The sequence below is a fragment of the Oryctolagus cuniculus genome, chromosome 6 (genome assembly GCF_964237555.1).
Source record: "Oryctolagus cuniculus chromosome 6, mOryCun1.1, whole genome shotgun sequence".
Classification (NCBI taxonomy): Eukaryota; Metazoa; Chordata; class Mammalia; order Lagomorpha; family Leporidae; genus Oryctolagus; species Oryctolagus cuniculus.
The window spans coordinates 80,075,324-80,098,212 of NC_091437.1; the positions used below are offsets into that span (position 1 = coordinate 80,075,324).

Genomic DNA, 22,889 nt, shown 5'->3' on the forward strand with positions numbered 1-22,889 from the left:
TTAGGTGTTTAAAGTTTAACTGAAAAGTGATCCCTGTTAGGAATTTGGAAAACATTATGCTGAGTGAAATAAGCCAGTCCCAAAGGGACAAATATCATATGTTCTCCCTGATTGGTGACAACTAATTGAGCACCAAAAAGGAAACCTGTTAAAGTGAAATGAACACTGTGAGAAACGGTGACTTGATCAGCCCTCACCCTGACTGTTGATGAGCAACTTAATACATTATCCCTCTTAGTATTTTTTTTTTTGTTTGTTCTACTTAATACTTTTGGTTGAATACTGTAATCAATACACAGTTATTCTTAAGTGTTGAAACTTAACTGAAAAGTGATGACTGTTAAATATAAGAGTGGGAATAAGAGGGAAAAGAGATGTGTAATTTGGGACATGCTCAAGCTGACTTGCCCCAACGGTAGAGTTAGAAACATACCAGGGGATTCCAATTCAATCCCATCAAGGTGGCATGTACCAATGCCATCTCACTAGTCCCAGTGATCAATTTCTGTTCACAATTGATCATAATGATAGGACTAAGAGCCAAAGGGGGCACATAAACAAGACTAGTGTCTGCAAATACTAACCGATAGAATAAAAAAGGAAGAGAACGATCCATCATGGGAAGAGGGATGCATAGCAGACTCATAGAATGGCAGATGTCCTACACAGCACTCTGACCTCAGAATCAGCCCTTAAGGCATGCGGATCCGGCTGAAAAGCCCATGAGAGTATTTCAGGCATAGAAAGCCAAGATACTCTGGCAAAAAAAAAAAAAAAAATGACCTAAATGAAAGATCTCCGCGAGTGAGATCCCAGTGGAAAGAAAAGGTCATCAAAGAAGGAGGTACCTTTCTCTGAAGGGAGGAGAGAACTTCTACTCTGACTATGACCTTGTCTAAATATGATCAGAGTCGATGAACTCAGGGGGCTTCCATAGCCTTGGCAGCTCATGACAAGAGCCTAGGGTGATTACTGATGCCATAAATAAGAGTGTCAATTTGTTAAGTCAACAACAGGAGTCACTGTGCACTTACTCCTCATGTAGGATCTCTGTCCTTAATGTGCTGTACATTGTGATTTAATGCTATAACTAATACTCAAACAGTATTTTTCACTTTGTTTTTCTATGTGGGTGCAAACTGTTGAAATCTTTACTTAATATATGCTGAACTGATCTTCTGTATATAAAGAGAATTGAAAATGAATCTTGATGTGAATGGAAGGGGGAGAGGGAGCGGGAAAGGGGAGGGTTGTGGGTGGGAGGGAAGTTATGGGGGGGGCATTGTAATCTATAAGCTGTACTTTGGAAATTTATATTCATTAAATAAAAGCTAAAAAAATTTTTAAATTTGGGGGTATTTGGCCTGGTTGTTAAGACACTATTTTGGACACCCATATCCTATATCCAAGTGTCTGTGTTGTCTGTGTTCAAGTCCTGATTCTGTTCCTGACTCTTGTTTCCTTCTAATGCCCATGCTGGGAGGCAGCAGGTGGTAGCATAAGTAGCAGGGTCTCTGCCACCCACATGGGGGACCTGGATGAGCTCCTTGCTTCAGCCCAGTCTGGCCACAGTGCATTTAGGAAGTGAGCCAGCAGATGGGGGCTCCCTCTTTCTCTACTTCTCTCTCTCCCCAAATAATTAAATAAATAAAAATTTTAAAAGCTTAAATTTTTGTCAACATTGTGGAGCTGGTGAAGACATTGAAAAAAGAGATTAGCTAGTGACCACAGGGCTTTGGGGGTACAGTATAGGTAGATGTGGGGCTTAGAGCAGGTGGGATGTGTCCCCTTGAGCTTAGAGAATCTGCCTGCCCACATGCTGTCTGCTTGCATTGACTTTTTTGGAGGGACCCAGGCACCTGCTTTCCAGGTAGAGGAGTTTGCATCCTTCAGAACCCAGGGAAAAGGAGCTGCATTTCCTACTTCAAGGCCCCAGCATCGGCTGAGGAGACAATGAGGCTAATGTGGGCTTCTTTTCTCTGTTGAGGAGATCCCTTGGGCCAACTCAGGATGTCTGTGTGGCAGATTGCTGAGTGCAGAGGAGGTTGTCAAGCATGGCAGGGTTCAGGTTCCACTTGACTCTGACCAAGCATAATGCCCACTTACAGCTGTCTTAACCTTCAGACCAAGCACTGCTGTCCATAGGGGTTAGCTGAGCCTGAAGATCAAAGTCAACCCCCGGGGGAGCACTGGCTGCAATTTAAAATCTTAACTCTCCTTTCTCTTCCTCTCCCTTTCTCTTCCTCTCCCTTTCTCTAACAATTCTCTCTGGCCTGATAGCACTATTGAAATTCAGGACAGAAAGGGTGGCATAGCCTTCTGTTTGTTCTCCAGAAGGAATGGATGGGGGTGTTTTAGGGACATCACAGCCAACTGACAACAACCATGTCCTTACTCAAAATGCTAAATTCAGGGCCAAGGTTTTAGTGTAGCAGGTTGCATCCCATTTAAGTGCCATTCAAGTTCGGGCTGATCTCCTTTCCACTCATCTCTCTGCTAATGTGCCTGAGAAAGCAGCAGAAGATGGTCCACGTACTTGAATCCCTGCCACCAACCTGGGAGATCCTAAGACAGAGATCCAGGCTCCTGTCTTCGGCCTGGCCCAGCCCCTGCTATTGTAGCCATTTACAGAGTGAATCAGCAGATGGAAGCCCTGTATCTCTGTCTCTCCCTCTCTCTGTAACTCTACCTTTCAAATACACACACACACACATATATATACATATATATATATTTCAAATATCCATGTATGTATCAAATGCTAAATTTTGAAATCTTCATGTACTATAGAGTTGCTCACTTTTCTCCCTCTTAAAGAAAGATAATAGTGTTTTCTGGAAACAACTTGTCCTCATCCTGTCCCTTGTCACCATAGTGGCAGCCAGTAAAAATTCGAACAAAAAAAAAATTCAGTCATTGGCTTAGAGGTGAATTACTTTGAGAAATCTTCAAACTCATCTTAACAGACTGAGAAAGAAACATAATTTAAAATCCAGAAAGCTCTGTCTCTGTCCTCTTCTCCATAAGTGCACATACATACACAGACTTTGAAATTCATGCATAGTTTTTTTTTTTTTAAAGATTTATTTATTTATTTGAAAGGGAGAGTTACAAGGAGGCAAAGGCAGAGAGAGAGAGAATCTTTCATCTGCTGGTTCACTCCCTAAATGAGTGCAAGAGCCAGGTCTGGGTCAGGCCGAAGCCAGGAGTTAGGTCTCTCATGTGGGTGGCAGGGACCCAAGTACTTGCCCATCACCTCCTGCCTTCCCAGGAACATTAGGACAGAGAGAGATAGAAAGTAGAGAAGTTGAACTGGCACTCCAGTGTGGAATACTGTGTTGCATGCTGCAGCTTAACCTTCTGCACCACAACACCAGCTCCTGTAGCATCATTTCTAAATAAAATTGTTCCTTAATATGCAAGGGAGATGGTTCCAGGATTCCCCACAAATACCAATCCCTGTGTATTCTCATGTCCTTTATTCAAAATGTCAGTGTAATATTTTCATAAAACCTACATAGATCCTCTCATATAATTTAAATTATACTTAAATAACTTCTACATTACTTATAATACTTGATAAATGAAAATACTGTGTAAATAGTTGTCATACTGTACTGTTAAGGAAATAACAACATGAAAAAAGTCTGTCCATGTTCAATACAGATGTAATTTTTTCCCTAAATATTTTTAATCCACAGTTGGTTGATTCCATGGATACGGAGTGCCAACTGTTTTCTGGTTTTTGCTATACTCCCAAGCTCTAGTTTTCATTTCTGTAATTTGAATGTAAGTCATCTTGCTTTGGGAAAGACCACCTGGTCACCCTTTTGGCTTAAAAACTGAGAAGATAGATCCTCAAGGTGGATGCCTCTGTTCAAATAAAAATTCCTCACTTATAAACTAAGGTTTTAGAAAGAAAACCAATGGAAAAAAAGAAAATCCAAGTATTTTATGTTTTCTTTCAAGTAGGCTTCTCACGGAAGGAGGTAGTTAAGCATCTGTGGATCTGAAGTCCTTCTGGGATTGTGAAGTCATGCTTAGAAACCTGGCATAATATCTTGAGACTGAATTTTAAGCTGAAGTTCAGATCTAAAAGGGACGACTTTCTTTCAAAATACATTCGTTTTTCTAGTGAGAATTTGTCTTTTGAAATAGCCAGCCTATCATGACAAGAAAGAGGGCCATTTGGGGTCTCTTTAGGCTTTGTTTTCCCTCGTTGTTTGTCAGATGGGAGCTGTTACTAATTTAAAAGAAGAATAAGTGAATACAACACCAGAGATTGAAAAAAGAATTTTTACTTCCATCAGACCTATCAAGCAACATGACCCTAGAACTCTGGCTCTGAATCATTAAGTTTTCTGTTTTTTTTTTTTTTTTTTTAACTCATTATATAAATTAAAGACTGAACAGTTGAGGCTTAAAAGTACTCATAAACAAGTATATATCTGAGAATACCTGCCCATAAAATGATGTTAATATGATTAGTTATTCTTAAATAGTAGAAACTATTTGGTTTCAAATCTCAGTCATGGTTCATGTTCCACACTTGGATTACAATTAAGTTCCTTGAACTTGCCTTTCACATACAGGACTAGTGGATGAATCTAGTGACCTGCCCTCAATCTCTGTTCTGCCCTCAACGCTCCATCTCCTTCTACTCTTGGGAGACCATTTGCCTATGCGTAGCCAGCCCAGGCATCAGCAAAGGACTTTGGAGGCTCATCACACAGACTCTAGAGTCCTCTCCATACAGTTCTCTCCTCTCCAGGCCTTGCTTTGTCCCTGCTTGGACAGTCCTGATACTGATTTCTGCTTCTGCAGCTCAACAGATACCTGCTTGGCATGCACTCTGCCCATTGTATCATGTTAATAAATGGTCCCAAGCAAAGAATAGGGGGATAGGACTGGCACCATTACTTCTCCCTATCTCAGGAACTGAGGTTCTCAGGGCCTGGTGTCTAAGACTGTTTCATTCAGACTTGTTTTATGGTTGTTCTGGTGGGAGCAGAAGTTCAGGTTAAAATAGAGTAATTTTCTCATTAGTTTAGCTCTTCTCAAACTATTGTCTATAGATTTGTGGGGGTTATAAGATGCTCAAGTGGTCTTCAAAACCTCGATGGAAAAATAATGCCTACATTATGGTGGAGCAGTTTAAGCCTACCACACCAGCATCCCATACGGGCATTGGTTTGAGTCCCAGCTGTTCCAATTCTGACCCAATTCCCTGATAATTTGCCTGGGAAAGCAGTGACAGGTGGCCCACATCCTTGGATCCCTGCGCCCATGTGGGAGACCTGGATGGAGTTCCAGGCTCCTGGCTTTAGTCTGACCAACCCTGGCTATTTCAATCATCTGAGGAGTAAAGCAGCAGATGGAAGATCTCTCTTGCTCTGTCTTTCCCTCTCTGTTTTTATAACTTTGCCTTTCAAACAAATAAACAAATCTTTAAAAACATTTATGGAAAATGGATGTTATGAAAAAACTATGCTTAGATTTCAAAATAAACTTATCGTTTAATTCCATCTCCTGCAAACATTTTGAAATATGCTTGTATTATAAGGGGCCTTGGAAGGGGTTAGGTGAGTTTCCAGTTTATAAAAGAGGGGAATAGGTGGGCCCTCACTACTATGACATATTTTAAGTTCCATTTTCATTTTTATGTTAATCAGAAAATATTAATGTAAGGGTAGTCTAGATCATTTGGATGATTAATTTATAAGCAAGCTCTATCATGTTATTTTAGGGAATCACTACATATATACTTGTGTCTGAAGTTGTGTTGTCATTAGTGGAGCTATTTTATCTGTACTTTCCAAATGAGCAAATCCCAGGGGCGCACTCGATGTGTAGATGACATGATTGAGTCAAGTAAAGGACTTCTAGTTGGCTCTGTAAAGGTTTTAAAATAGACTTATTAGAGAAAAGTTGAGGAGAAAATGTTTTCATATGCTACATTGTGTCATGGCCTGCATTTTTGTGCCCCACCCCCCAGATTCATATGTTGGAGCCCTAACTTTCAAGGTGGTAGTATTAGGAGGTGGAATCCTCATGAATGGGATTTGTGAGTGTTCTTATAACTTATTTGAAAGGCAGAGCCACACAGAGAGAGAAGGAGAGGCAGAGAAAGAAGTCTTCCATCCACTGTTCACTCCTCAATTGGCTGCAATGGCCATAGCTGCTCTGATCCCAAACCAGGATCCAAGAGCTTCCTCTGGGTCTTCCCACACAAGTGCAGGGGCCCAAGAACTTGGGCCATCCTCCACCATTTTCCCAGGTCACAGCAGAGAGCTGGATCAGTAGTGGAGCAGCTGGGACTAGAACCGGCGCCCACAGGGGATGCCGGCACTGCAGGCAGCAGCCTCACCTGCCACGCCACAGTGCCAGCCCCTGTTATAACTTTTTTAAAAAGACTTATTTATTTACTTGAGAGGCAGAGTTACAGAGAGAGAGAGGCAGAGACAGAGAGAGAGGTCTTCCATCTGCTGGTTCACTTCCCAAATTGCTGCAACAGCTGGAGCTGAGCCGATCCAAAGCCAGGAGCCAGGAGCTTCTTTCAGGTCTCCCACATGGGTGCAGGGGCCCAAGCACTTGGGCCATCATCCACTGCTTTTCCAGGCCGTTAGCAGAGAGCTGGATTAGAAGAGGAGCAGCCGGGACAAGAGCTGGTGCCCATACTGGCACTGCAGGCAGAGACCGAACCTACTATCCCACAGGGACAGCCCTATGAGTGCCCTTACAAAAGAGACCCTAGAAAGCTAGTCTACTGCTTCCACTGCCTGAGGACACAATGTGAAGGAATGTGATGAACTCACCAGATGCTAAATGTACTGCTGCCTTGATCTCTGACTTCTTAGCTCCCAGAACTGAGTTTATTAAGCTATATAGCTTATAATAATCTATTATAGCAGCTCAAAAGGTCAAGGACATGTGGCAATATAAATATATCAATCTGAAAAGAACCTGCACCCCCTGCTATTTGGTACCCTTGGAACTTGAGATTTGTACTCAGAAAGCAGCATTATCAACCCCCTAAAATGCAGTTTGATATGTTGAATTTTCTTGACTTCAAATGTTGTTTTTTAATTTGCAGTTTTTTGGGTTAGAGAACTAGAAGCATAAGTAGTTTATCTATTTTAAGTGTGCATATTTCAGAAACACTATGATAAAAGAATTAAGTCAACACTGTGGAGTCCATCAGAACTATTTTGTTATTTTGTTTTCGTTATTGCTTGGTTTTGACTTCTATCAAGATGAATACACAGCCCATTGTTGTCATACTCTATGTTGTGCTCATTTATTTTTTCTATCCTAGACTGCAAAAAGAGTCTCTATCATTTCTGTTTGCTTTGTAATCCTTACAGGAGATCAGAATGGGAAGGACATTGCACTGGAATTGTGTCTGAGTCCCAGATCAGACACTCAGACCTCAGTCTCCATAGTGTACAAGAGAAACCACACTATTCCTACTTCTACCTCAAGCATCCACTTAAATACTGTCTGTTGAATACATTTGTAAGGGGGGGGAACGGCTCTGTGGCATCACCAGTATCCCATATGTGCACCAGTTTGTGTCCCCACTGCTGCACTTCCAATCTGGCTTCATCAGGGGCTGGCATTGTTGCTAGTGGGTAATGCTACCTCCTGCAGCACCAGCATTCCATATGAGTGTCAGTTTGATTCCTGGCTGCTCCACTTCTGATCCAGATCCCTGCTAATGGCCTGGGAAAAGTAGTGGAGGATGGTCCAAGCACTTGGGCCCTTGCACCCATGTGGGAGACCCAGATGGATTTCCAGGCTCCTAGCCTTGGCCTGGCCTAGCCCTGGCTGTTGTAGCAATTGGGGAGTGAGCCAGTGGACAGAAGATCTCTCTCTCTCTCTCTCTCTCTCTCTCTCTCTAACTCTTACTCAAATAAAAATAGGTAAATCTTCAAAAAAAGTGAAAAAAAATCATGAAAGGAGTTATTATAAAGGCCTGGTAATTACAGCAATAAATTACTTCTTAGAGAACTTTTAATGATATTTTAATCCCTTTGGAATATGTAATGTTTTGAGTTAACCTGCACCTATGCATTTAAAACAACTCTTATTCTCTTTAAATAAAAACACTTTTATGAATTTTTTAGACCCCAAACATTATTATTTTGTGAAAATAGAGCAAGAGTTTACACAAAATGACAACAAAATATGTTGATGGGGAGAAAGGCAGCTGAAAATATAAAGAAGATTCAGAGATTTAAAAGAAAGAGATTTAGGGAGAATTAATGCAGATCCGGGAAATACAGAACAGTACCAAAAGGATGGAAGTTAGTATCACAGATTTGTACAGATTGTGACTGACATTATTGAGTAGACAGCTGTCTTCAACCAAATGCCCAGGGACTTCTAAATTTATAAGTACTAACAATGTCATTTATAACTTTCTATCTCAGGAACGTGTTCAACTTCTCAAAGCAGCTGTGCTATTCTTGTGGGTCAGTGTGAGGTCCTCAGTTGGCATTAACTTGTAATCCCAGACACCCAGAGGATTGGTAACATTATTCTTTGGGAAATACATAGTATCCAAAGATTCTAGATCTCTTATGCCCAATTCTAGGTTTACCCATTGCATTTATACCCATGTGCATAGTAATTAAAAATGACTTTTTATTTTATGACAGACTGTGAATTTTTACTAGAAAATCAAGATATTAGGTTCTAACATCACACTGAAATATGGAATGTGTCCACAGGCCAGGTAATGTGCTATGGATGGAGAATCTATTAACAGATTCATCATGATTCTGCCTGCCATTAGATGAACACAGAGTATAATAGAAAGGAATACAAATTCAGGAAAGCATTGGAGTTATTGTCTGTTAAATTCAGTATTAGATGAACCTTCTAAAGGAAAGAGAGCAGTTGATTTTATTCATGGTAAGTAGAGAAGGATCCACTGAGAAAACTTCTGATTTAGATTTCAAAGCATTGGTTGGAAGTTTTCTGCACAGGTAAGGACACGTTACTCTAGCAGAGAAACCAACATATGCAAAAGCAAAGAAGTGTGAAGTCCACTCTGCATTTTCCAAAACCTAGGAGGATAATGGAACTCCAAGAGTTCATAAGAAAAGGACACAGCCACAGGAAAGAATCAAGGCAGAAGTCAGGTAGAATAAACACAGGTTTAGCTGAATGGAATGAAGCAAAGTAAAGGGCAGAGAATTCAACTCAGGTAAATGAAGTTATGGAATCACAAATCAGTGATTAGACAAATTTTCAATAAGTGGGGTAATTAATCATCAACACTGAAAAAGAGGAAATCTGATCTCTACCCAATACCTTCAAGAGTAAACAGAAGGCGATTAGCCTAAGTCTGTCTTATAGAGTGAGCTATTAGATAACAATCTGAAACAAAACTTAGTATGTGATCAGACTGAAGGTTAGCTTAGAGGTAAATAATTTTTAAGGATCTAATTATTTGAGAGGCAGAGTGACAAAGAGAGAGGTAGACTAAAAGAGAAAGATCTCCCATCTGCCAGTTCACTCCCCAAACGGTCTCAGTGTCTGGGGCTGGGCCAGAACTCCATCTGGGTCTCCCACATGGGTGGCAGAGACCCAGGCACTTGGGCCATCATCCTGTACTTTCCAAGGCACATTAGCAGCAGTTGGATGAAAAGTGGAGCATTTGGGACTTGAACCATATTGAACGCCAATGTCACAGAGGGCACCTTAACCTGCTCTGCCACAACACTGCCCCAGAAGTAGATTTGTGTAACAAATATCTGGATTTCAGCCAGTCACAAACGTGTGAGCTTTAGTCAATCATAGGCAGCTAATTCATCACACCATGACCAAATAAGGCAAAATGCTTACCTATAGCCAATCAGGTGATTTCTCTACTCTGTATTTGTGTTGCTTGGAGGAATATCTGAAGCTCTTCAGGTTGTAAGTGCTGCCTGTCTGCTTTATGAATCCTTCTTTACTCAAATAAGTGTGTAAATTCAACTTGTTGAAAGCTTTTTTAAATACACCATGCATAAAAAGAAATTCTACTTCTGTGAGACACGAAAGTATGAAAAATAGTTTTAAAAGTATTACAAGAAAATATGTCAATATTTTTATTTCATGGTAAGAAAAGGTACCTTTATCATGACATAAAGATTTTAAATTTTGAACATACTAAAATTTAAACTTCTGTGTGATAAAATAGAACATATTTGAATTAGAATATAACCCCCCTGAGAAGACACTTGCAACTCAAAAAAGTTAATTATTAATTATTAATTTGCAGATTAAGCTTATACCATACAAAAAAGATATATGTATCTCTGTAAGAAAGACAAAAATTCTGACAAGTAAATGATTAGCAAATATAAACAAGTATTTCACAGAAGAAAAAAGCCAACTGCATGCCCAGAGAAGATACTTTTTAATCTTGATACTGAATTGATAGAACAGTTAAGCAAAAGACCAAACAGCAAAGAAAATGTGGGTGATAGGAAAGAAATGCTCAAGTAATTAGCATCAACATCTAGACTTAGGAGATAAATAGTGTGAATGATCAGACATAGTGGGAGTTAAGAAATGAACAGTGGCTATGTGTGGCCCACGGTGAGAATGAACTCTTACCACTGAAGATTTTAGAAGTTTGAGAACCCTTCTGATGATTAAAATAAGAGTTTGTCATTGAAGGTAGAAAGTGGAAGGAGGTGAAGATCATTAGTCTAGGGAAGGTCTAGCATTGTGAATGGGTCTACTGAACATTGAAATTGCTAGAAAGACATATTTGGGAGAAAGATAATAGTGCTTAAAAATCACCATTTTGGGCCGTCGCCATGGCTCACTTGGTTAATCCTCCACCTGTGTTGCCGGCATCCCATATGGGTGCTGGGTTCTAGTCCCGGTTGCTCCTCTTCCAGTCCAGGTCTCTGCTGTGGCCCGGGAGGGCAGTGGAGGATGGCCCAAGTGCTTGGGCCCCGTACCCACATGGGAGACCAGGAAGAAACACCTGGCTCCTGGCTTCAGATTGGTGCAGCACCGGCTATAGCGGCCATTTGGGGAGTGAATCAACAGAGGGAAGACCTTTCTCTCTGTCTGTCTCTCTCTCACTGTCTATAACTCTACCTGTGTAAAAAAAAAAATCACCATTTAATTTTCTTCCAGCTGTTCAATTTCCATTATGGAACTAGTTTTGAGAAAATAGTAATGCAAAATCTTTGTTCTTTGCATTTAAAACTTAACAAAATAAATTTTTCCTAGTGAGCTGACCTCTAAATATAATGACAAGATTGAGTTAAGATAAATAAGTATAGTCATGCATAGTTTAATGACTGAAATACACACTGAGAAATGTGTCACTCGGTGATTTCCTTGTGGTATAAACAAAGTGTACTTACACAAAGTTAGATGGCTATGACTGCACTTGGCAGCGTAATCTTAACAGGATCACCATTGTGTATGCAGTCTGTCATTGACCAAAACATCATTACGCAGTATGTGACTGCTTTCTGCTTGCCTTGAGAATGGGGAAAAATGAAAATATCAGCCTCTTCATTTGGATGAGAAGAAATATTGGTAGTAATTCAGTAGCTCTCAGTATTAGTGCTCCTCATACATTTTCTCTGATACTTTATGCTTTATAAAGGACTTGCTTGCTTGATTGACTTAACATTTTTTTTACTTCTTTCCCTTCTTAAGAAAAATAATTTCAGGAAAAACATCATTTTTCTTCCATGAGAAGTCATATGGAACATCTCAAAAAAGCTCATGAAAAAATGGAATTAAAAGGTGTTTATTTCTGTTGCAAAAATTTCTGAGATTTGCATTTTTTTCACAATTCGTGTTTTCCATATAATTTTTAAAGCCCTCTCACAGGCATGGACTTTAATATTTATTTACTTATTATTTATTTATTTACTTATTATTTATTTACTTATATGAAAGGCAGAGTGACACACAGAGGGAGGAAGAGATCCAGAGAGAGAGAGAGGGAGAGAGGTCTTACATCTGCTGGTTCACTACAAGTAATGGCATAACAGCCTGGGCTGGATCAGGCTGATACCAGCAGCCCAGAGCTTTGTACTGTTCTACATGTTTAGCAGGGGTCCAAGTACTTGGGTTATCTTCCATTCCCAGGCTCATTTGCAAGGAGCCGGATTGGAAGCAGCTCAGCTTTGACTCAAACCAGAATCCTGATTCAGGATGTGAACATTCGAAGTGGTAGTTTAACCTATTGTGCCACAAAGCCAGCTCCAGGATTTCAACATTTCTTTTGCACCCAAAAAAGCTTATCTTTCAATTCCATTGTCCAAGAATTTTTCAATATACCCTTATATGTACCGCCAGGGATAAGGTTAAGAAGTTACCCAAGTTTCACTTTCTGTGAAACTTGACATGTTAGTTCTCAGCTATTGAGACCTGGCATCATTGCTAAAGCATTTTCTATGGCCCTTGAGCACATGCAAGTTGAATGCTGAGTATTTAGAGGCGAATAATTGATGGGACTTCTAGACCTCTTTGGAGATACATTACCTGTCTTCCTCCATGAGCTATCATGTGTCATCTTACTTAGTTGTGTGTGTCCCAACAACTGACAAGCAATGATATGCTTAGTGGAACTTTCAACAGAGCATGGAAACTTTGAAAACACTGTATATCACTGACAGCAGAAGGGCTTAAAATTCCTAAGTCCCTCTCATCGCAGTGGAGTTGAAAGCATCTGCTTGAGACTCAGGGTACTTGAGTTCCAATCCTGGCTGGCTCTGCACCACCTCTGCACCCAGAGGAAGCTCACTTAGTTTTCCTGTCCTTCAGTTTCTCCTTTTAAAAAGATTCCTAAGGGCTTCAAAAATAACAGGATTGTTTGAACTGTGTCAGCGTTGCATTATCAAGAAGTTATGGGAGATCAATACAAGTCCAGTGAATGTAAAAATATTCACAGTCGCCAAAAAGGAGAGTGAAAGGCATGTTTTAAGTCAATTGGTGCACTAAACGTAACACTGTTCATTCAGCATTCCCAGTCTGCTTGTTTTGAATTACAGGTGGCTGTTCTCAGAATTGGAGCACTGCCTTCTGGCAGACTACCAGTGAATGTTGTATCTTGGAAGTGTGTGTTATTTTTAAACAGGTACAGTGTTGGGAATGCAAAATAATTACCTGTATGGTGACCATACCACTTTGTGTTAGGGTAAATAGAGCAATTCACCAAGTAACATTTCAGTCAATGAGAGTCCACATAAATGGTGGTGGTCCCATAAGATTAGCTCACCTAAGGTGGTTTAGCAACCTGCTTGCATGAAGCGCTCCACGGCACAATGATAGAATTGCTTAGTGCATTTTTCAGAATATATCCCTGTCATCAAGTGACATGCAACTGCATGTTAGGGCATTTATTTTTAAAAATTTATTTTACTTATTAGAAGGGCAGAGAGACAGAGAGAGAGAAATCTTCCATCCACTGGTTCACTCTCCAAATGGTTACAAGGGCAGGGATGGGCCAGGCTGAAGGCAGAAGCCTAAAGATCCACATGGGTGACAGGAGCCCTAGTACTTGGGTTCTGAACTGTTGCCTTCCCAGCTGCATCAGCAGGGAGCTGAACTGGAAGTATCACAAGTGGTGGCCTAACCTGTTGCACCAAAACACTGACTCCTGCATGTTAGGATATTTAGCCAGGAGCTACTATTTTTATTATTTTTTATTACAGTGAACTTAATTCCCAACGAGCTGCATAGATTTCAGGGATCACGCAAATTAGGAGGTTTGGGGTTATATTCATTTGATGATAAATTTCCAAACATGAGATTGCACAGTGGCCTTCCTTATCAGAAATTATCGGTGTTTACTGAAAAAAGAATAATGGACATTCCTTGGGTTAACTTTTGAATAAAAAAAAAAACAGGATAAGAAGAAATATGGTGAAAATGACTGAAATTTTTAAGCTATTTGTTATACTTCCCAGAATATTGCACATGAGGCTGCCTATATTTTAAATTTGGGGATGCAAAAGAATAAAACCTCTGACTGGCGCCTCGGCTCACTAGGCTAATCCTCTGCCTGCAGCACCAGCACCCTGGGTTCTAGTCCCGGTCGGGGCGCCAAATTCTGTCCCAGTTGCACCTCTTCCAGTCCAGATCTCTGTTGTGGCCTGGGAGTGCAGTGGAGGATGGCCCAGTTCCTGGGGCCCTGCACCCGCATGAGAGACTGGGAGGAGGCACCTGGCTCCTGGCTCCTGTGCCAGCCGTGGTGGTCATTTGGGAGGTGAACCAACGGAAAAAGGAAGACCTTTCTCTCTGTCTGTCTGTCTGTCTCTCTCTCTCTCGCACTAACTCTGTCTGTAAAAATAATAATAATAATAAAACCTCAATTGACATTATTTCCATATATTAGTTTTTACTTTAATTTACATGTGGCTTAGACTGTTAAAGTTGTAATCAAAATATAGACTGGCTTATAGGCTCAACACTGCTTAAAGACATCAAGTTGCATGTTCTGTCTTATCCTGCCTGAATATTATGAAAGTAAACTAAAGCGGTTGGCACTGTGGTGCAGTGGATTAACACCCTGGCTTGCAGTGCCAGCATCCCATATGGGTGCAGGTTCGAGACCCGGCTGCTCCACTTCTGATCCGGCTCACTGCTATGGCAGAGACTTAGACCCCAATACAATAGTACTGGGGGACTTCAATACTCCACTCTCAGAAATAGACAGATCAACAGGACAGAAGATCAACAAGGATACAGTAGATTTAAATGACACTATAGCCCAAATGGATCTAACAGATATATACAGAACTTTCAATCCTACAGCTAAAGATTTTACATTCTTCTCAGCAGTACATGGAACCTTCTCTTGGATTGACCACATACTAGGCCATAATGCAAGGCTCAGCAAATTCAAAAGAATTAGAATCATACCATGCAGCTTCTCAGACCATAAAGGAATGAAGTTGGAAATTAGCAACTCAGGAATCCCTAGAGCATACGCAAACACATGGAGATTGAACAACATGCTCCTGAATGAACAATGGGTCATAGAAGAAATTAAACGAGAAATCAAAAAGTTTCTGGAAGTAAATGAGGATAACAGCACAACATACCAAAACTTATGGGACACAGCAAAAGCAGTGCTAAGAGGAAAGTTTATATCAATAGGTGCCTACATCAAGAAATTGGAAAGGCACCAAATAGATGAGCTTTCAATTCACCTCAAGGATTTAGAAAACCTACAGCAAACCAGACCTAAATCTAGTAGGAGAAGAGAAATAATTAAAATCAGAGAAGAAATCAACAGGATTGAATCCAAAAAAAATTACAAAAAATCAGCCAAACGAGGAGCTGGTTTTTTGAAAAAATAAACAAAATTGACACCCCATTGGCCCAACTAACTAAAAAAAAGAAAAGACCCAAATCAATAAAATCAGAGATGAAAAAGGAAGCGTAACAACAGACACCACAGAAATAAAAAGAATCATCAGAAATTACTACAAGGACCTGTATGCCAGCAAACAGGGAAACCTATCAGAAATGGATACATTCCTGGACACATGCAACCTACCTAAATTGAACCAGGAAGACATCGAAAACCTAAACAGACCCATAACTGAGACAGAAATTGAAACAGTAATAAAGGCCCTCCCAACAAAGAAAAGCCCAGGACCAGACGGATTCACTGCTGAATTCTACCAGACATTTAAAGAAAAACTAACTCCAATTCTTCTCAAACTATTCAGAACAATCGAAAAAGAGGGAATCCTCCCAAATTCTTTCTGTGAAGCAAGCATCACCTTAATTCCTAAGCTGGAAAAAGATGCAGCACTGAAAGAGAATTACAGACCAATATCCCTGATGAACATAGATGCAAAAATCCTCAATAAAATTCTCGCCAATAGAATGCAACAACACATCAGAAAGATCATCCACCCAGACCAAGTGGGCTTTATCCCTGGTATGCAGGGATGGTTTAATGTGCGCAAAACAATCAATGTGATACACCACATTAACAGACTGCAGAAGAAAAACCATATGATTATCTCCATAGATGCAGAGAAAGCATTTGATAAAATACAACACACTTTCATGATGAAAACTCTAAGCAAACTGGGTTTGGAAGGAACATTCCTCAATACAATCAAAGCAATCTATGAAAAACCCACAGCCAACATCCTATTGAATGGGGAAAAGTTGGAAGCATTTCCACTGAGATCTGGTTCCAGACGGGGATGCCCACTCTCACCACTGCTATTCAATATAGTTCAGGAAGTACTAGCTGAACTATTAGGCAAGAAAAAGAAATTAAAGGGATACAAATTGGGAAGGAAGAACTCAAGCTATCCCTTTTTGCAGATGATATGATTCTTTATTTAGGGGACCCAAAGAACTCTACTAAGAGACTATTGGAACTCATAGAAGATTTTGGCAAAGTAGCAGGGTATAAAATCAATGCACAAAAATCAACAGCCCTTGTATACACAGGCAATGCCATGGCTGAGGAAGAACTTCTAAGATCAATCCCATTCACAAAGGCTACAAAAACAATCAAATACCTTGGAATAAACTTAACCAAGGATGTTAAAGATCCCTACGATGAAAATTACAAAACCTTAAAGAAAGAAATAGAAGAGGATACCAAGAAATGGAAAAATCTTCCATGCTCAAGGATTGGAAGAATCAATATCATCAAAATGTCCATTCTCCAAAAAGCAATTTATAGATTCAATGCAATACCAATCAAGATACCGAAGACCCCTACCTTTCACCTTACACAAAAATTCACTCAACATGGATTAAAGACTTAAATCTACGACCTGACACCATCAATTTATTAGAGAGCATTGGAAAAACCCTGCAAGATATAGGTACCAGCAATGACTTCTTGGAAAACACCCCAGAAGCACAGGCAGTCAAAGCCAAAATTAACATTTGGGATTGCATCAAATTGAGAAGTTTCTGTACTTCAAAAGAAACAGTCAGGAAAGTGAAGAGGCAACCGACAGAATGGGAAAATATATTTGCAAACTATGCAACTGATAAAGGATTGATAACCAGAATCTACAAAGAAATCAAGAAACTCCAAAACATCAAAACAAACAACCCGCTTAAGAGATGGGCCAAGGACCTCAATAGACATTTTTCAAAAGAGGAAATCCAAATGGCCAACAGACACATGAAAAAATGTTCAAGATCACTAGCAATCAGGGAAATGCAAATCAAAACCACAATGAGGTTCCACCTCACCCAGTTAGAATGGCTCACATTCAGAAATCTACCAACAATAGATGCTGGAGAGGATGTGGGGAAAAAGGGACACTAACCCACTGTTGGTGGGAATGCAAACTGGTAAACCAACTATGGAAGTCAGTCTGGAGGTTCCTCAGAAACCTGAATATAACCCTACCATTCAACCGAGCCATCCCACTCCTTGGAATTTACCCAAAGGAAATGAAATTGGTAAACAAACAAGCTGTCTGCAGATTAATGTTTATTGCAGCTCAATTCACAATAGCTAAGACCTGGAACCAACCCAAATGCCCATCAACAGTAGACTGGATAAAGAAATTATGGGATATGTAACTCTATAGAATACTATACAGCAGTCAAAAACAACGAGAGGACAAATATATGTTCTCCCTGATCGGCGACAACTAACTGAGCACCAAAGGGGAAACTTGTTGAAATGAAATGGACACTATGAGAAACAGTGACTTGATCAGCTCTTGTCCTGACAGTTGATGTACAATGTAATACTTTATCCATTTTAGTATTTTTTTTGTTCTAGTACCATTGGTTGAACTCTGTAATTAACACACAATTATTCTTAGGTGTTTAAAGTTTAACTGAAAAATGATCCCTGTTAGGAATTTGGAAAACATTATGCTGAGTGAAATAAGCCAATCCCAAAAGGACAAATACCACTTGTTCTCCTTGATAGGTGACAACTAACTGAGCACCAAAAAGGAAACCTGTTAAAGTGAAATGAACACTATGAGAAATGGTGACTTGATCAGCCCTCACCCTGACTGTTGATGAGCAACTTGATATGTTATCCCTCTTAGTATTTTTTTGTTTGTTCTACTTAATACTTTGGTTGAATACTGTAATCAATACACAATTCTTCTTAAGTGCTGAAACTGAACTGAAAAGTGATCACTGTTAAATATAAGAGTGGGAATAAGAGAGGGAAGAGATGTGCAATTCGGGACATGCTCAAGCTGACTTACCTCAAACAGTAGAGTTAGAAACATACCAGGGTATTCCAATTCAATCCCATCAAGGTGGCATGTACCAATGCCATCTCACTAGTCCCAGTGATCAATTTCTGTTCACAATTGATCGTAATGATAGGACTAAGAACCAAAGGGATCACAGAAACAAGACTAGTGTCTGCAAATACTAGCTGATAGAATCAAAAAGGGAGAGAATGATCCAACATGGGAAGTGAGATACACAGCAGACACATAGAATGGCAGATGTCCTAAACAGCACTCTGGCCTCAGAATCAGCCCTTAAGGCATGCAGATCCAGCTGAAAAGCCCATGAGAGTATTTCAGGCATGGAAAGCCAAGATACTCTGGCAAAAAAAAAAAAAAAAAAGAAACAAAACACACCTAAATGAAAGATCTCCGCGAGTGAGATCCCAGTGGAAAGAATGGGGCATCAAAGAAAGAGGTACCTTTCTCTGAAGGGAGGAGAGAACTTCCACTTTGACCATCGCCTTGTCTAAAAATTATCAGAGTCAGAGTACTCAGGGGGCTTCCATAGCCTTGGCAGCTCATGACAAGAGCCTAGGTTGATTACTGATGCCATAAACAAGAGTGTCAATTTGTTAAGTCAACAACAGGAGTCACTGTGCACTTACTCCTCATGTAGGATCTTTGTCCTTAGTGTGCTGTACATTGAGATTTAATGCTATAACTAGTACTCAAACAGTATTTTTCACTTTATGTTTCTGTGTGGGAGCAAACTGTTGAAATCTTTACTTAATGGATGCTAAACTGATCTTCTGTATATAAAGAGAAACGAAAATTAATCTTGATGTCAATGGAAGGGAGGAGGGAGTGGGAAAGGGTAGGGTTGCAGGTGGGAGGGACGTTATGGGGGGGGGGGGGAAGCCATTGTAATCCAAAAGCTGTACTTTGGAAATTTATATTCATTAAATAAAAGTTAAAAAAAAATCTTTTTTTAAAAAAGTAAACTAAAACACATATGGAAACTACTTAATACTCAGGAAGTATATCTAATTTGTGTGTAATACAAATACAGCAAAGATGGAAACATTCTAAGAACAATAAACATAACTTGGGTCCCTCACAGTGTCTTAATTTTACTTAGTACTCCAAAAAATTTTTGTATGAATAAGTCTTCACCTGCTACTTCATTATATATGTGGATATACATCCAAATGTGAGGAATACAGGGGATATATAATATCATTTTCCCTGATAATTACCTTTCAATTACTGACCTATAAAATTCAAATAAAACACTAACTCAGAGGTTTTGTGGATATGCTATATGATGTCCTCATCTGCTCTTCTAGAACTCTACATCTTCCAGTCTATTTTTTTGCTTTATCTTTTTTCTAAAGATTTATTTTTGTTGTTATTGTTGATTATTTATTTATTTATTTGAAAGGCAAAGTGACAGTGAGAGAGAGAGAGATAGTTTTCTCCCTGTTGATTCGTTCCCCAAATGCCTAGAACAGGCAGGGTTGGACCAGGCCAAAGCCAGGAGACAGGAACTTCATCCTCATCTACCACATAGGTGGCAGGAACCCAAGCACTTGGGCTATCATCCACTGCCCACTGCTTCCCAGGTACATTAGCAGGAAGCTGGATCAGAAGAGAGGTAGCTGAAACTTACACCAGTGGCCTGATATGGGATGCGGGTGTCTCAAGCTGCCACATATAACCTACTAAGCCACAATGTCCATCCCCATTCCTCTACTTTAATTCTGGCTTCTCATTGGATGTTCGTGTAAGAAGGTGTTTAGACAAATGATTCATTCAACAGTCAAAAGAACTTCGGGATGTTATCATATTCAGGTACAAGTTCAGGAATGTGGCAGAGGAAAGTATAGGCAAAGGTCGGCAACTGATGCTTCTGTCATGATCCAAGTTCACCTTGCTAGCTGTTCATTCAGATCGCAGAACATCAGTCAGTTTCTGTCTCCCAGCAGTGTGCTTTTCTTGCCAATTAAACAATAAACAGTAAGCCTTTTGTACACATAGTTGCCCAGGGGGAGGAGATGCACTATGAGAGCAAAGTGCATCTCTATTGATCCAGGCTGAAGCACTGAGATGATCATGCCCCTCCACTTTCAGAACCTAGATTCACATCTCTAGTACTCTGGTGCTTGGCTTTCATATCATAGTCATGCTCCCAAACAAGGATCAGAAGCACTTTTCAAAGAATCTGATTAATTTCAAAACTTGTACATTTATTTTTGCCAGAAAAATTTTTGACTCATCTAGTTCTTGGCATTCAAATCCGAGATTTTGGCAGATAATGTTGTTTTCTATCCAGAGAAGAGATATTTCCTTTTTCTAGCCATGTGTATTTTGAAAATCGAAGACTTAATTATTTACCATTTAATGTAAAGAATCATTTTCCTCATTAGGATTCCATCAAATGGGGGCAATGATAGGAGCAGTTGATGACCATTTAATTTTATGTTAACCACACTGAATTTTTAGTAAAGCAATAGAAAATCTAGCTTCTTATATGTTTTCATTTTTATAAATTGTGTTTCTTTCATATGACTTCTTTCAAATTTGTCATGACACACCTGTCTGTGATACAATAACATGGCTTTAAAGTCATGCTTTTAGCCTTTTATTTTCCTATTTTAATTTGCTAAATGTGGCAATGTATCTAGTACAGCTGTTCAGAATTGAGTTTGGCTTAACCAAGAAAAGAGATTATTTCTTCTTTCCCATTGTATAAATCTTGAACTGGGTGGTCCAAGCCTCCTGTGGTAGCTCCATGATGTCACTGGATCCCCAACCTTGCTCCCATTATTGGTTCTACTACCATTAGCATGAGTATCACAAGCTCATTCTCTAAAAAGATGCTGGTGCTCTGCCATCATCAGTTTCAAGCAAGAAGGGAAGCGGTAAAAAGGAAACGAGGTGGCTGCTGCTGGAAAGTCTGTCCTGTTAAGGAGCTCCCCTACTAGCAATACTCCTCTAATGGCTGGTGATTATTTCCTCCAGCCAGAACTGCATCCTATGGCAATCTCATGTTGGATAGGAGGCCAGGAAATATAAATATTTAGCTAGGCAGATTGCCACTCTCAGCAGAATCAGGGAATATATGAATGCTAAAGTAGGTAGGCAATTAGCAATTTTTGGTAATCCAGAAATGCTAAATAAATTTAGAACTAATAATCAATTAAGTATATCAATGGATACATGTTCATATATTTTTATATTTTGGAATAAAGAAAATCTAAGTAATAGAGAGTGGGGATAAATATAATGCAGTCATATAATTCTTTCTTGCTGATAAGAAGCTCAGTGTCAGATGGGAAAACAAGCAACTGTGTCTACTTGTATATCCTCTGCTGGGCCATTGGCCCTTGTTGCAGTCAGCAGCACTGAGATGCACACCTTTGTTGCATGCACCTGAAGTCAAAGCAAACAGATGAAATGTGACACTGAACAATGCAGGTTATCTGTATATAAATTACTGGTGATTTCATCAAATTAAGCAGCCCGAGATTACTTATCATTTGTGTTGACTCTTTTTGTAACTTACTTGACATGTTAATTCTATTAGAATGTTAAAGGTGAATTTTCTTTGAAGAAGTGTCATATTATTTTCAGAAAGTAAACAACTGCTTATTATTTTTTTAAAATTTCACTCAGATAACTGGTTGCAGGTAAGACTGTTACAATGGAAGGAGAAACCTCTATCTTTCCTCACTTGTTTGTTGGTCATGTTTGGATCTCAGCATTTCTTTGATTCAACTAGGGAACAAATGGATGTCTTTAAAAAAAATTTCTAGCTACAGCCTAACTTACCTAATTGTCCCGGACAAGCTTTTACACGATTATTTTAGGAAAATTGGGTGGAAGAATCCTAGCCACTGTATTGGAGGATACCAGGCAAGCTGATTCTCTCTCTGCCTCTGTCTCCTCATCTGTTATGCCTCCCTCAGAGGATGGGTGACAGGGACTTGAGATCTGGTGTCTCGCAGGGAGCCTGGCACTAGAAACTCCTGATGCTGATAGCTCCCTTCCACCTGAGCCTACTCTTCCTGCACTCTATAATTGTCCCATGATCTTGGATGGATCCACCCCCACTTTCTTTCTTCACAACTCTCCAATCCCAGCTGGTTGCACTTTTTGTCAGTACCTTTCCACATCTCTTCAATGCCCATTCCTCTCCTCTGAACATCCAGAACACATTCCTCTCTCATTCCCACTCCTTCCAAAACCCCACCCATATTCTCTTGCATGTGCACATCTGACTTCTCAAATTAAAGCAATTATCAAATAATTAAGTTTTATGGGGAATAGCATTGCAATGATGATACATGCACCATAGTAAACTATGGGCATATTCAAAGAAGATGAAACAAACAGGAATTTTTATCAGCAAAAAGCAAGAAATTCATGTAGGCTGCTAGGACCCCAAGTTCATTGATCTTGGAGATCAGAGATAGGAGGTGACATCAGCTCCTTGGTGGAGGTGTCATGGCTGGGCAAGTGCTCTGTAGAGATCATCTTGTCTGAATTGCTGTGGTCTTAAAGCATGTTAAAGATGAACTTTGTCACAGAAATGCATGCCTACGTGTGAAGCATATAAAGCATAGGGTATGTGTAGAACAAGAGGGAATTTCTTGTGGGATTTTTAGATAGTCCTTGAGACAATTCTTATCTGAGACAGGCAGGCATGAGCTCTTGTCCTTC

The 22,889-nt window shown here is 39.8% G+C and overlaps 1 pseudogene; it reads right to left on the reverse strand.

Moving 5' to 3' along the window:
- The window catches only part of LOC100355927 (AP-3 complex subunit sigma-1 pseudogene), a 46,440-nt pseudogene extending 24,017 nt beyond the window's left edge, over positions 1-22,423 (reverse strand).
- Between the last annotated feature and the right edge of the window lie 466 nt (positions 22,424-22,889).